This window comes from Dipodomys spectabilis, unplaced genomic scaffold (genome assembly GCF_019054845.1).
Source record: "Dipodomys spectabilis isolate Male_0828 unplaced genomic scaffold, ASM1905484v1 ptg000057l, whole genome shotgun sequence".
Lineage (NCBI taxonomy): Eukaryota > Metazoa > Chordata > Mammalia > Rodentia > Heteromyidae > Dipodomys > Dipodomys spectabilis.
This window is the reverse complement of record NW_024870734.1, coordinates 458,301-473,362: the sequence shown is the minus strand read 5'-3', so window position 1 is coordinate 473,362 and position 15,062 is coordinate 458,301. Positions and strand designations below refer to the sequence as shown.

The window sequence follows — 15,062 nt, the reverse complement described above, 5'->3', positions numbered from 1 at the left end:
TTTTAAGAATTCAAGAATGAAAAAATTCACATATAATCACTCCAAAATGCTTTAAAACTAGGAGATGATAAGACAGGCCTCTGTGAAGTAAATTTTCTTCTACTTTTAAAATTATTCTGAAAGCCTTGTGCTGGTTTGTCACACCTGTAATCCTAACTACTCGAGATACCTACTCAAGAGGCTAACATCTGTGGATAACATTTGGAAGCCAATCAGGGCAAAATAAATTCATGAGATTATTTTCAAAAATTTTAATGAACTAGCAAAGTGCCAGGAATGGAGATGTAGCTTATATAGTAGCTCACCAATCTAGAGAGCAAGACGTAGCGAGATCTTGAGGCCCTGATTTCAAACTCTGAGCATGCTAACACGCAGGAATTCACACACACTCACTTTTTTAAAAAATATCTTCATATCAGTGTTTTGCATTAATTTCTTTGTTAATGATAATATATGGGTAAAATAGGCAAAATAAACTCTTCCATCTCAAAACATTTTTATACATTTTTTTGTAAAAATAATGTACAAAAGGGGTTACAGTAACATGTTCAAAGTAATAAGTACATTTCCTGTCAAGCTTTGTTACATCCTCCTTTGTTTTTCCCCCACCATTCCTTCCCTTCCACCTCCACAAGTACACTCCTCACAACCCCAAGCCCCACCCAATGTCCCCAGCCTAAATTGTAAAGTTCGTTTTTCAAAATAATGTCTTGTGCATCTATTGTTATACAATGGGTCAAACTGTATTCCTATTTAAGCATGTTGTTTTTTTCCCTTTCCCTCCCCAAATTAGAGAAGTGTATATACAAGATGCAGGTGCACCAACATCAAATAAAGTGAAAACGAGGGTTATACTGTTGGGGAGGAACGTATAAAAAACAAAAAAAAATCACGTTGTACATTATAAATATGTAAGAAACAACAGCAAGAAAGAAAAAAAATTGTGTCTCTATCTTGGGGGTCACTTAGCTTAACATCAACTTACTTAGTCATATACACAAAGCTTTTCAACATTTCTGCTTATCCCAGACATATACTAGTTATTGCAAATAAGGGATACCATGGGACCAATGTTTCTTTGGACTTGGCTTACATCAGTTAATATAATTTTTTCCAAGACTTTCCATTTCCTAACAAATTTGGCTATGTCATTCTTTCTGGTGGAGGCATAGAATTAATATATAGACATATATATGTGTATATATATATATATATAGTATATGTGTGAGTGTGTGTTTGTACACACATATACACACAGAACATTTTCCTTTTTTGTTTTTTAGAGCAACTTAGTTTTCCACCTACATCATTTTTTCAAATGTTTTCATTGTGATTACATGGTTACATAAGTTCCCAAATTTCACAATATTGTGGGATAGTGATGCTTAGTTAAAGTCACAAACACATTCTAACTTTGATGGAGCAAATTGTCTATCATAGTCTACAACATTTATGAGTTCTATGAGCTTTGCAATAGAGTTATTTCACACACATATATATATATATATATATATATATACATATATATATATATATATACTTCTTTTGTTTTGAAATATGTATATTTTTTGTTTTGTATAGCGTCAGCTATTCCCTCTTTCCCATTTGTTCCCTCCCTCCCTTCAGTGACATGGAGTTGCTTAGTTTATTTTGGTCAATGTCCAGTGCAGCTGATAGATCCCACTATTGTATGTTTTTCCCTGATTCTCTCTAGTCTTGTGTCGTCCTCTGGTTTCCCTTCAGTGTGCACATATGATCAGCAAAATGTGGTTATTTAGTAGTGATTCGACCAGATGAGTGGAAGTTCTTGGTTTCTTAAGTGTTGTTAATTTTTTCATATCACCTTACATTTTGGATTTAACATCCACTTATCATGGAGACCATGTGCCGTTCGTCTCTTTGCTTTTGGCTTACCTCGCTCAACAAGATTTCCTGTAGCTTGATTGATTTCCTTAATAATGCCATTATTTTGTCCTTTCTAATGGCTGGAAAATATTCCATTGTGTATAGTTACCACAGTTTTTGGATCTACTCATCTCTGGTGGTACATGTGGTTTTTTTTCATATCCTGGCTATTGTGAACAGTGCTGCAATAAGCATGGAGGTGCATGTGTCCTTGAATATTAGTACCTGTTGTTCAGAATAGATGCCTAGAAGTGGTATGAATGGGCCATAAGGAAGGTCAATATTTAGCTTTCTGAGGACTCACCAGACTGATTTCCAAAGTGGTTGTGTAAGTGTACATTCTCTCTCTCTCTCTCTCTCTCTCTCTCTCACACACACACACACATACACACAGAATGTTTTCTTGATCATTCTTCTACTGAGGGGAATCAGAGTTGGTTTCATATCTTAGCTATGGCAAATAATGCTACAATAAACATTGTTGTGGTGGTAGTTTTAGTATGGACTTGTTTCTGATCATTTAGGGGAATGCCCAAAAGTGGGATTGCTGTGTAATAGGGGAGCTCTTTGTGGAGTCTTTTGAGGAACCTGCAAACTGCTTTCCAAAGTGGATGAACAAGTTTACACTCCCACCAAGAATGCAGTAGGCTTCCCTTCTGGCCACATCCCTTCCAGCATCTGTTGTTGTAAAAGTATGGAACGATTCACTAATTTGCGTGTCATCCTTTTGCAGGGACTATGTTAATCTTCTCTGTATGTTCCAATTTTAATGTATGTGCAGTCAAATTGAACACAGAACATTATTGTATATATAAAGTGTAATTGATTTTCTTAAACTAGACAATTCAACAAAAAGTAAGTTCAAAAGAATTGTGAAATTTTAGAACCATTTATTTCTTACATAAGCACACATTTAAGAGTAAAGTCAAGATTGACATGGCAAAAACAAAATAATTCCAGGTATTTGTTGTTCATGAGATGTGTAGGAAGAGGAATTCAATTATTCTACACAAGGCACCTGTCATAGTGATCATTGCAGCAAATGTTAAGGTTTGTTAAAAGTTTTAATGATTTAAATATGTTTATTTTTGGGATTTGCTTATATATGATAAAATTAAGACTGTTTGGCAGGTCATAAAATTTTTTGATAAAGTATATAATATTTCTAGTAGCATGTACTAGTAAGTATGTACATTTCAGAGTTTATAGAAACTTTACTAATGAGAAGTTGCAAAGAATGTTTAAAGAAGCAGAGTGAAGAGTTAAGATTTAAAGTACACAGTTTCTGTTAAATCTTTAGGGCTCCCTTACGTTATATGTTAATGATGAACAAATAATTATAAAAGCCACATATAAATGATGAGATGAACTATAAATAGTAATCTTAGTGGGTAAATTTAAAGGCTACTCATAGCTTTACCCAGTTTTACATGTACAGGAATATGAGAAAATAGTAAAATCTACTGTGTACACTTCAAATACTGAAAACCATGGTAATTGTTTTGTTTTTTATTTTAGTAATCATTAATATTTAATTATTTTTTTCTTCATAGCATTTTTTCCTTGTAATATAATAAAACATTTTGTGAGTCATCATTAAGAGGTACTTTGAGAATATTATTGGGATGGCCACACCATTTTTCATAGGTGCATGTGAATTTACAAAGAGCAAAACTAAAAACAAAATATTGATTAAAATTTTTATCAAGTAGAGTCTGAATCAGTAGTGTTGATAAATGTCCACACCTAAAATCTTAACCCTAGTCTGAAGTAGTGGTATTACAGAATTGAGGCCACAAAATTGAGAAACTGTGTTTTGTTTTGTTTTTGTTTTTTTTGCTTTGGTTTTGTTGGTTGTGGGGCTTGAACTCTGGGTCTTGGGTACTGTCCCTCAGTTCTTCAGCTCACGGCTAGTGTTACCACTTGAGCCACAGCACCACTTTCTTTTTTTCTGCTTATGTCGTGCTAAGGAATGTAATTCAGGACCTCATTCATGCAAGTCAAGCACTCTACCACTGAGCCACCTTCCCAGCACCTGAGAAACTGTGATTTAAAAAATCATGTGAACAATATTTGCTTTCTCCTTTGGGTTATATAATGAAATATGTAAACATATTTTTATATTTTTGTGAATTGTCATACTTCTAAATTTATACTAACTGCAGCCAATTTATCCTTTTCAAAGTCAAGAAATATTTCTGAGAGTTTGCTTCTGTGAAGACTGTTTTTGCATTTATAATTTCTTCTGAGTCATTTTTATTTTTTATCAAAATCACTTAATATTTTATGTTGATGAGTTATCATACATCAACTACCTTCAAATGTACACGTAGAGTCTCAATATAGCAATATGAATATTCTCATAAAACTCGTTTATCTGTTACGCACTTTAAATATTATGATATTTTTCCCTTTCTTGCACTCTCTCATTTCTGCTCTTTCTCTTTCATGCTCTATGTCTGCTACTTAGATTTTCTGCTGGTCTACTATTATCCGTCATTATCCACTGGTTTTGTGGGGACATGATAGGGACCATCACTTACCCTTGCATTCTTTAAGAGTTATAACAGTGACGTGAAATTATTCTTTGCCATTCTAAATGCCAAAACAACAGATCTAGGAATTCCTTTCCACTTTAAGTACTATTATAAATTTTATCTCATATGAATCATTGAGACTGATAAGATACTTTTAGCTTGGGACCTAGAAGTTCTTTTTCTTTACAAGCAACCTTTTACTTTTATTATCAGTAAGTAACAAAAAAAAAGCTATCCTATGGAAAGTAGGCTGAAGTTGTTCACAGGGATGAAAAACAAGGTAATGGGGGAAGTAAGTACAAAGGATATCCCTCATATAGCACAGATCCTTAAGAGCAGTTTATGATGTACACTTTGTGATAAGCACAATGTGCTGGGAACTGTAGATTAAATCACTGAACACCTGATATTTATTTACATATGCATATATGCGTATATAGGCCCATATATGTACACATGAATGTTACTGTACACACAAATACATACATATGTACACACATGTACACATGCACAAATGGAGAAAGACACATAGATATAGCCAACAAAAGTTTCACTAGTTGTTGAATATGCCTTTGACAGAATGCTTGGTAACAAATGTGTTGAAGATATATTTGTCTCTAAGAGTTCTTTTACCACTCCTCTTATCTCTTACAACTGGTAGGTTTAGAGAGATTCGACTTGAAAAAAATGCAGTACAAGTGATAGCAAGTCACTCAGAAATCTAAATAAGTATAGGTCATATGGTGTCTCCCTGCTCCCCATGGAATGCTTGCTCTTGTAGTCACTCTCAACTGCCAAAGTAGTAGGATTATTAAGAATAAAGTTATAAGGCTTTAAATGGCATCCTTCCTTGGGCTCTTTTCCAACAGCCAGCATCAATTCTTAAGCAGATGAGTGACTCCCCAGAAGACGGGAGCACAGGTCAAAATTTAACTAACCCATATGAAAAGTTTAAAGTGAGAAATGCTGACTGAGGTCGTGCTGATGTCCTGGCCACTAAAATAAGAAACAAAGAAAGTTTTTTTATGTATTAAAATTTAAGAATAATTTGTAACCTGTCAATAAATGTGTAGAACACAATTATATCAACTAACAAAAGATGATGTGCATTTCATTTATGTGATTTTGGACTTGGAAAGTGTTTTTAAGTGTGTCTACACAAGTAGAATCAGCATGATACAACCCAGCATTTCTTCATTTAAGACACAAGGAAAGGATACAGGTTGTCCCATTGTAACAATGAGATTTGCAAGATACTATTAGAGGGAGGTGGACGGAGGTGTTGTGGATGTGTGAAGGTAAGGAATAGTAGGGGAAATACAAAGGAGGTGGTAACAATGCTCAATAAGAAATGTACTCATTACCTTACTTATGCAACTGTAACCCCTCTGTACAGTATCTTTACAATAAAATATATATTAAAAACATACTAGGAAAACTGTACATATAGCAAGTTGTATTTGTCACTCAATATAAGTAAAGTATTAGTTTTAGGACCACAGGCATACTAAAATTTTGGATGCTCAAATTCTCTACATAAACACAGTATATTATTTTCATTAGAATCTGCCCACAACCTAGTGCAGTGTGATTTCTGTGAAAATTTTTACTACATTCTATGTTTGTAGTGGAAAATAAAATATATTCACTATCAACAGATACAAATTTATTTCAGATAATTTTTGTCTGCATTTTGTGGATGGAATTGCGAGAGCTTATTTGAAAAGCACAAATTTAATCACCAAGAGCTATCTTCAAGATGTAAAAAATATATAATACAGCATCATTGAATGGTATGGGACTCTAAGGAGAAGTACTTCAATTGAAACATTATCAGAAATTGTAAGCAAGCAAAGACTATTTAGAAATGCAGCTGCTAGATTTCTCATGGAGAGCTTTTATAACATTTGAAACACAAGTCAGAACCTCATGGAAGTGTAGACAATTTTCCTTCACCTTTCTGTCAATCTTGGTCATTATCAATCATAATATAGCTAATCTAGAATAATCTTGTAATAAGAAAATGTTTATGAGAAGTGGAGGAGGATGGTGGAGGAGAACCTGGAGGCTAAACAATCTCTCTCACAGAAAGCAGTTTTAGTGTTCCAGCGAACAGTACTAGGCTAGAGTATCACACTGTGTGCCATCACAGTACAGAGTTTGGCTAGAGAGGGAAAATCCAGGGAAGGAGACAGATCTGAGCAGTTGCTGTAGCCATGGCTGAGGCAGCTTTGGTGGGGGCCATAGTCACTCCACCATACATACAACAGAGGGGGTCCAGGACAAAGGCACCAGACACAGTGGGTGAGCAGATTCTACTCAACACCAGCAACAACTGAAAAGGAGCAAATGAGTTAAACCATCTTAACAGGCCCATATCAAGCATTGAAATAGAAAAAGCAGTAAGAGACCTCTGTTCTTAGAAAAGCCCAGAACCACATTGATTTACAGCAGAATTCTACAAGGTTTTCAAAGCGGAACTCATCAAAGAAAGAGAATTACACACCCATTACTTTGATGAACATTGATGCCAAACTTCTCAACAAAATTTTCGCCAAACAATTCAACAATTCATCCAAAAAATTACATACCATGATCAAACAAGATTCAGTTCAGGGAAGCAAAGCTGGTTCAATATACGCAAATCAATTAATTAACACCATTTTATGATGAAGTTTCTGCATAAACTAGGAATCCAGGGCATATTCCTCAAAAAAATAAAGGCTGTATATGACAAACCTGCAGCCAGAATTATACTAAATTGTCAAAAAGTAAAGACATTTCCTCATAACTCAGAAACGAGACAAGGACGTCCACTCTCTCCACTTCTCTTCAATTTACTATTAGCATGCCTAGCTACAGCAATAAGAAAAGATGAAAACATAAAAGGAATCCAAACAGTGGAAGATGAAGTAAAACTCTCTCTTTTTGCAGATGACATGATCTTGTATTTAAAGAATCCCATGGACTCCAGTCCCAAATTACTCATGCTGATTCAAAACTATGGCAATGTATCAGGGTATAAAATTAACCCTCAAAAATCAATGGCTTTTCTGTATGCCAACAATGAGAAAAAAGTGGCTGAAATCAGAAAAGCAACTTCATTCTTAATAACCCCACAAAAAATAGAATAGCAATGAATTAACTTAACCAAAGAAGTAAAGGATCTCCATGATGAAAACTTTAAAAACCTGAAAAAGGAAATCAAAACAGAACTTAGAGAGTGAAAAACCTCCCTTGATCCTGGATTGGAAGAATTAACATCGTGAAAATGGCAACACTTCCCAAGGCTATCTACAAATTCAATGAAATACCAATCAATATTTCAATCTCATTCTTCAAGGAAATAGAAGAGGCAATCCAAAAAGTCATATGGAAGGATAAAAGGCAATGAATACCATAAACAATCCTTAACAGAAAAAACAGTGCTGGAGTAATATCAATACCAAATTTCAAACTCTACTACAAAGCATTAGCAAACAAAACAGCTTGGCACTGGCACAAGAACAGAACTCAGGACCAATGGAATAGAATTGAAAACCCAGAAATGAGCCTACAGACCAATAGGCACCTAATCTTTGATAAAGGAGATAAAAAATAGAATGGAAGAAAGACAGCCTCTTCAGTAAAATGCTGGCAAAACTGGTTAATCACTCATAGAAAACTAAAGCTCGATACTTATCTATCATCCTGTACCGAATCAGAAAAAAATGAAAAGAATACTTAAAAAGACCAAAAGTTCAGAAGAGATAAACACACACACACACACACACACACACACACACACACACACACACACACACACACACACAAACACACACACACTCACACGTATACACCTAAAATAAAAATTATTGGAGGAAAATAAAATTAATAGAAAACAATTTTAAAAATTAAAAATTTTTTAAAAAGGTTCAAATAAGAGTTCTTTGATTGCAACAATGAGATGTACAATTCATTATGTCGAAAAACGAACTTAACACCTTTGGTGGGGGGTAGGGGAGGATAGGTGAAGGGAGGGGAGAAGTATGGGAAGGGATGGGAAGGGTAAACAAGGAGGCAACAATGCTTGATAAGAAATATACTCGTTATCTTGCCCATGTAATTGTAACTCCTCTGTACTGTATTCTCACTATAAAAAATAAAATTAAATTAAAAAAAAGAGTTCTTTGATTTTTTTTTAGTGGGGGGATGGGGGCAATGGTACGATTGTGTATCTCCCCTGTCCATTACCAGTCTCTTGGTGGAGTCTCTGGTCTGCTTGTGGTGTGTGGTTTTCCTGTGGCTTGATTGTTTTCTTAAGTCAGTTTGTTTGAACAGGCAGAAAAATGCTTTGCCTAACCCATTGTTTTGTGATCCTCCTCCCAGGTTAGTTCAGTGGCAGGTAGATTTGCTTTAAGTATCCCAAAAGAGGGAGATGGGAGTTTACTCTAGATTGGAGACGCTGTGATAAGACTAGGTTATGGGTAGAGTTGAGGCCTTTCAGCAATCAGTAGCTTTTCCTTGTTGGGCTAGCTCCTGAGACTCTCAGAGAGCCCAGCTTGGAGCCATTCTCAGGGTTTATGTTTACTGAGTTTTAATTGTTGTCTAGGCTGCTGTAGGGAGGGGCAGCCTCTGGCTCTGTTTACCCAGTGATGAAAGTCACTCCTCAGGGGGCAGATTTTTCTCTGTCTGGGCTAGTTGACTTTCCCATGGGTGGAGCTGAACCTGGCAGGTCAGGTAAGGTTCCTGTGACCTGCTAAATGACTCTTTTGTTTTCTTCCAAGGCCTGAGTTGGAGCTAGTTGCTCAGCCTGGCCTTTGTTAGTATCAAAGACAGAGATCTCCAGTGGTAGGGAACATGCAGCCTTCCCTCCTCTGCTCCCTGAGAAGGAATGAGGAGATGAGGGTTCTACTCATGCTAGAGTATTGTTCCTGGGCAGTTTCTGGTCTGTGATCTGCAGGATGAAGATATCTGCTCCTTATCAGTTCTTGCTTGTGTTGGGTAGAATCCGCTTGTCCGCCACATCTGGTGCCTTTGTCCGCTATTCCCTCTGTAGTTATGGCTGCCAAGATTGTCTCTGCTACCAACTCTGCCACTGCAGCCATGGCTAGCTGCATGTGTTCAGATTTGTTTCCTTGCTTGGATTTTCCTTCTCTGTCCAAACTCTCTGTATTGAGATGAAATACTTGGTGTGTCTCTGTAGCCGAAGACTGTTCACTGGAATACTTAAATGCTTTCTATGGGAGAGCTTGTTTAGCCTTCAGCTTCTCCTCTGCCATCTTCCCCCGAATCTCATGATTTTTTTATGTGTTTTTTTTAGGGAAAAATGTCATTGGTGTTTATATTTTGTGTTGGCATAAAATGAGCCTACTATTGTCTTAATTTAATAAAATAAAACTCTCTGAGCAGTGGTGGCTCATGCTTGTAATCCTAGCTACTCAGGAGGCAGAGATATGAGGACCTCAGTTCAAAGACAGCCCAGGCAGAAAAGTCGGTGAGACTCTTATCTCCAATAAGCCACTAGAAAACCAGAATTGGCACTTTGGCTCAAGTGGTAGAGCACTCACCTTGAGCTGAAGAGTGTAGGACCAGTGCCGAGGCCCAGAGTTCAAGCCCCATGAATGACCAAATAAACAAAATAAAACAACAACAACAAAAAAACTCTCTGATTCTATGACAGCAAAAATTTTGTGGGTAATGGTTAAGAGCAGGTTGCCATTCCAAAAAAAAAAAAAAAAAAAAAAATATATATATATATATATATATATATATATATATATATATATATAATCACCCACCAAAAAAGAGGAACAATAGGAAATATATAGCAGGAAACTTATAAATCTTAATGGACGAACAGTCTGTCAGTTTGTTTTAACTTTTTATCAAAAATGAAAGTAATACTTGATAATATTTTATTAAGGCATTTAAATTTCTTTGACCTTGACATTTAACATTCGTTTTAAAAAGAAATTCAACAGTGTTTTCTCCTTACTTTTCCAAAGAAATGATTATTTCATCATTATAGTGTATAGCACAATATAACCAGAAAGCATTTGTTAAGGAAAAAAAAATTCCCATTATTTGTTTTGCTTGTCTGTATTTAAAGCTGCATACCACATCTTATCCATCCTATTGTCTGTTTTCTCATTTGAAACATTTCAGTAAATGTGTCAGCCAGCAAAGTTTTACAAAATAGCCTGCTTTCATTCATTGTGCTTTCCAAAATATATCTCACAAATGTTAACAACAAAACACTAGAAACATCTGTGGATTTTTCTACTTATGGTGCAAAGTAATCACATTCCATAATCCCTAGAATCAGCTCTTCACAGGCATTAAATGGTCTTTCACTTCCATGTTTTAGAACAGCAGCATGTAACAATGGTGTACATGTTAATTTGTTCACCACATCTGGTTTGTTTACAGCAAGGACTGACTTCATGGAAGATGGTAATAGATGAGTTGTGCAATTATGTAGTTTAAAAAGGCTCTGAGTTAGGGATAAAGAATATCCATTTATGTGATTAATATTTAAATTTAGTTCTATAATGTATACACCTTCAATTTTCTGGCTAACATGTTCTACATACTAAGTATTTTTAAAAGAAATATTGTACGTTGTTTCCTTGGTGACAACGTAATTGGAAGACTTAAAATTTTCCTATACCATGGCCATCTGAAATGAGATGGAAGTAGTTAGGTTAGCATAAACAAATTTATGACAGCATTAATGTTTGAATCTTGGATGGGATTTGATTGGGAATTGTGAAAGGCTTTCATAGTATGAGAAGAAAAACAAAAGGCCATACTAATACTTTTATTTGCCACATTGTTTTATTAGTATATTGAAACACACACATATAAACACACAGATACACATTATGAAGACCCAGTCAGTCTGAAAGAAAAAATTTTAATAGGAATTCCCTAAAATATTTAGTCTGCTGAGATCTGGTTAGAATTTACAGAAATATCTGTTGGCTTCCACTCCTAGACAAGTTATTATCATTGATGAAGATGTTGCCATTTGAATTTAGAATACCCCAGAAAGACCTATGTGTTAAAGAAAAATGACATTCCAATTCCTCCCAGACTGTGGAGCATACCTGAATAGTTCTTCTGTAGATTAAGTTATTCAGAGTGAAACTCATGAGAAAATAGACTCTCATCTTCTTTCTTCTTCTATCTTTTAATCATTCTCTTTGACATACTCCCCTCCTTGACATTGTCTTGTCACTGGCCCCCAAAGCAATAAAACCAGCTGAACATACACCGAAACATTCAATCTTGTACGTCTGAGTAAGCCTTTCTGCTTAATAAGTGGACAATATCACTTATGATGGTATGTTATCAAACTAACCCAAAGTTCTAGTCTTTCTAACAATGTGGAGTATATTAAAATGTGCTTCATTATAAAATATCTAACTCCACGTTGTATATTGTGTTTTTTTTTCTGTTGATCCTAGCGCTTACAATCAGGGCCTAACTGTAAAACAGTTTGCAATAAATAATCACATTACTTTTATGATTCCATAATTTTACTTGTTTTCCTACAAATTTATAGAATAGTGTAGCTATAGAAATCAATAAATATTGAATTTTGATATCAGATTATCTATCACTGCAAGTGTTGTCAAAATTTATCTACACTGAAATGATTGCCATTGATATCTTTCTCAAGATTCCAAATGTTTATACTTTCAGCTGACCTTTTACAAAACTCATACCCCAAACATAATTTTTAGTTTGTTCATGCAATCATAAATATATGGCACAAAAAGTTAATTAACTTTATTTGCTGTCACTAATGGAGTATACCTAATAGAATTAAGTATATACCCTCAGGGAAATAAGATATTTCCTTCTAAATCCAGACTTGCAGGCAGACAGACAGACACCCACACCCACACACATACACACACCCACACTCTCTCTCTCTCTCTCTCACACACACACACACACACATACTTACCACTCTGACTCAGGTTAGGTTCCAGACATTGGGTATCAGACAATGATCTATTAATCAAACTTTCTTGTCCAGACATAAAATACATTAATAATTCCACACATATAGAAACACCAGATCATTCAAAATAATGAGAGTATTTAACAGAACCACCCCGCTCTGAGCCATCTATTCCCTGACTTCATTCACTCATGTCGATGCATTTTTCATATCATAATTAAAAATCTTTTTGTATCTCTCTGATTAGCAGAAAATATGTTATCATATAAGAGAAAATGTAGGTAAAATTACTTTTTGCATATGAAATAATGACATTCCTGAGGATAAAACATGCCTGTTTTTCAGTTTGGTTGCCAAAATGGAACTATTAGATCTTCTGAGTATTTAACTTTATACCTGAACCTTCAAATTTCACTAGGATTTGAATTGTGTTACTTACAACATTAATGTAAAATAAAAGCATTACTAAATATAAAGAAAATTATAATTTTATCACACTTTAATCCCTGAATTGACTTTATTATAAAAACAATTACATTTATATAACAAGATAAACATCCTGAAACAAATTATGAGGTATGGAAACAGAAGAGTCCGTTTTTTGTTTACTGTATGTTGTTGTTATTTATAGTTTGTGATGATTCTGTCTTCTTTACCTTATGCATGGTATATTCATTCTATGTCTTCAGGAAGGTGGGGGTGGGCACAAAGCTTTAGGGAAAGGGGGAAAAAATGAAGCAGTGAAGTTCCTTGAACATTGATGAAAGTGAACTATTTAACACATAGGTGGGGAAAGAAGTGAGGGAATGGGAAAATATGAGGGAACTGAAGACATTTCATAAAAGGAAATGTACACATTACTTGACTCATGTAATTGTAATACCTCTATAAATCAATTTAATAACAGGGTAAATTTATTTTAAAAAGGCAAACAAAATATTGTTTCTTAGAATCTTACAAGTATGTTTTGTTCACTGGTTTGAGCTGGTTGAGTCTATCTCTGAAAATAGCTACATTTACATTCATTGGGCGAATTTTTGAGCTACTGGTATATAAAAGTCAATTATGATTGTATGTTTTTTGAGACTGATTCATTTATTTCTTTATCTAATTTGTATAATTTCTATCTATCAGTTTTTGAATTGGCTTGTTCCTCTTTTTCAAGGACCTAGTGGTGCATTATTAGTACTGATTTAAGATTGTTCTAATTTGTTGATGTACATACTCAAATCTATAAATTTTCCTGAGTATTGCTGTGTTCTTGTGTCCCATAGGAGGTAGTATTTTGTCTGTTCACTTCCACTGAATTCCATAAACGTTGGAACTTCCCTCCATATGTCTTCAGTGACTCACTGATGATTTGGAAATGTGTTACTCAGTCTCTGTGAGTTTCAGAATTTTTTGTGATGCCTTTTGATGATGAGATCTAATTTGGTCCCATTGTCGTCTAACAGGATATAGAGAGTAATTTCATTTTTGTGTTTGAATTTTCACAGATTTTCTTTCTGATCTAAGATATGATCTATTTTGGAGAACGTTCCATGAGCTGTTAGGTATAGCTTGTCAAAACAAGTATTTGGTTTTGATTTTTTGCTAGATTTTGACCTGGATGGCCCGTCCAGAGGTAAGAATGATGTGTTCAAGCAACCAACAATGTGTTTGGATGTATGCATATTTTTAAGGCAAGTAGTATTTGTCTGATTAATTTGAGAGATCTAGGATTCAGGGCATTGATATCTAGCATTGTTATATCCCCCTGATGGAGAGTTTCCTTCATCAACATTTAATGTCCTTTTTAGTCTCTTTTTACCTTTATACCAATTTTAATTTAAAGCCAATCTTGTCTAATATTAATATAACTACTCTGGCCTGTTATTGAGGTCCATTTTTAGTTTGTAAAGGTGATATACAGAAGGGATCCAATTACATAAGTCAGATAATGAGCACATTTCTTTTTCAACAATGTCACCTCTTCCCACATGTTGTCCCAGTTTTTCCCTTTCAACCCCCCTCCCACCTAAGTTGTATAGTTCATTTACAAGGTAGTGTCTATTGAGTGGCACTGCTACATTTGTTTACACTTTGTCCCACCATTTCTGTGTTTCCCTTGCCCTTTCCAAACTTATATATAAGACCAAAGGTGCAGAAATTAAAACAAAATAACAGCATCCGAATTCAGATGGAAAAAGCAAAATAATAAAAAAAAACTCTCATTATCATTTCTTGGAGATCAATTTGATGAACATTATTTTATATGATAATATTCATATAGCTATTGATCCTTTGTGATCCTCTCCAAAGGGCATCCTCCTTTGATCTCACTGTATAAATGTTTAGAATCCCATGTAATTTATCATGTCCAAATGTAATGTTTTCTCTTTTACCATCCAAGTGTGTTAAGTTGTAGAATTAGAAGCACATTCTAATACAACAAATGAGGGAAATCGGGCAACCTATATTTCTTTGAGTCTGACATTCTTCACTTAATATAGGTTTGTTCCAAGTCTTTCCATTTCCTTATGAATGGTGTAATATCACTTTTTCTGGGTGAATAGAGTTGCATCATACTTAAGAGTTTCTTCATGGCAAAGGAAAAAATTAGCAGGATATATAGAAAGAGAATAGAATGGAAGGAGATATTTACTAACTAAGCATTAGACCAGGGT

General features: G+C 34.7%; 1 non-coding gene across 1 annotated transcript; it reads right to left on the bottom strand.

Moving 5' to 3' along the window:
* Positions 1–2,593: 2,593 nt before the first annotated feature.
* On the bottom strand, positions 2,594–2,697 carry LOC122108331. The gene has a single exon (XR_006147541.1). It is a non-coding gene; the product is annotated as a U6 spliceosomal RNA (small nuclear RNA).
* Between the last annotated feature and the right edge of the window lie 12,365 nt (positions 2,698–15,062).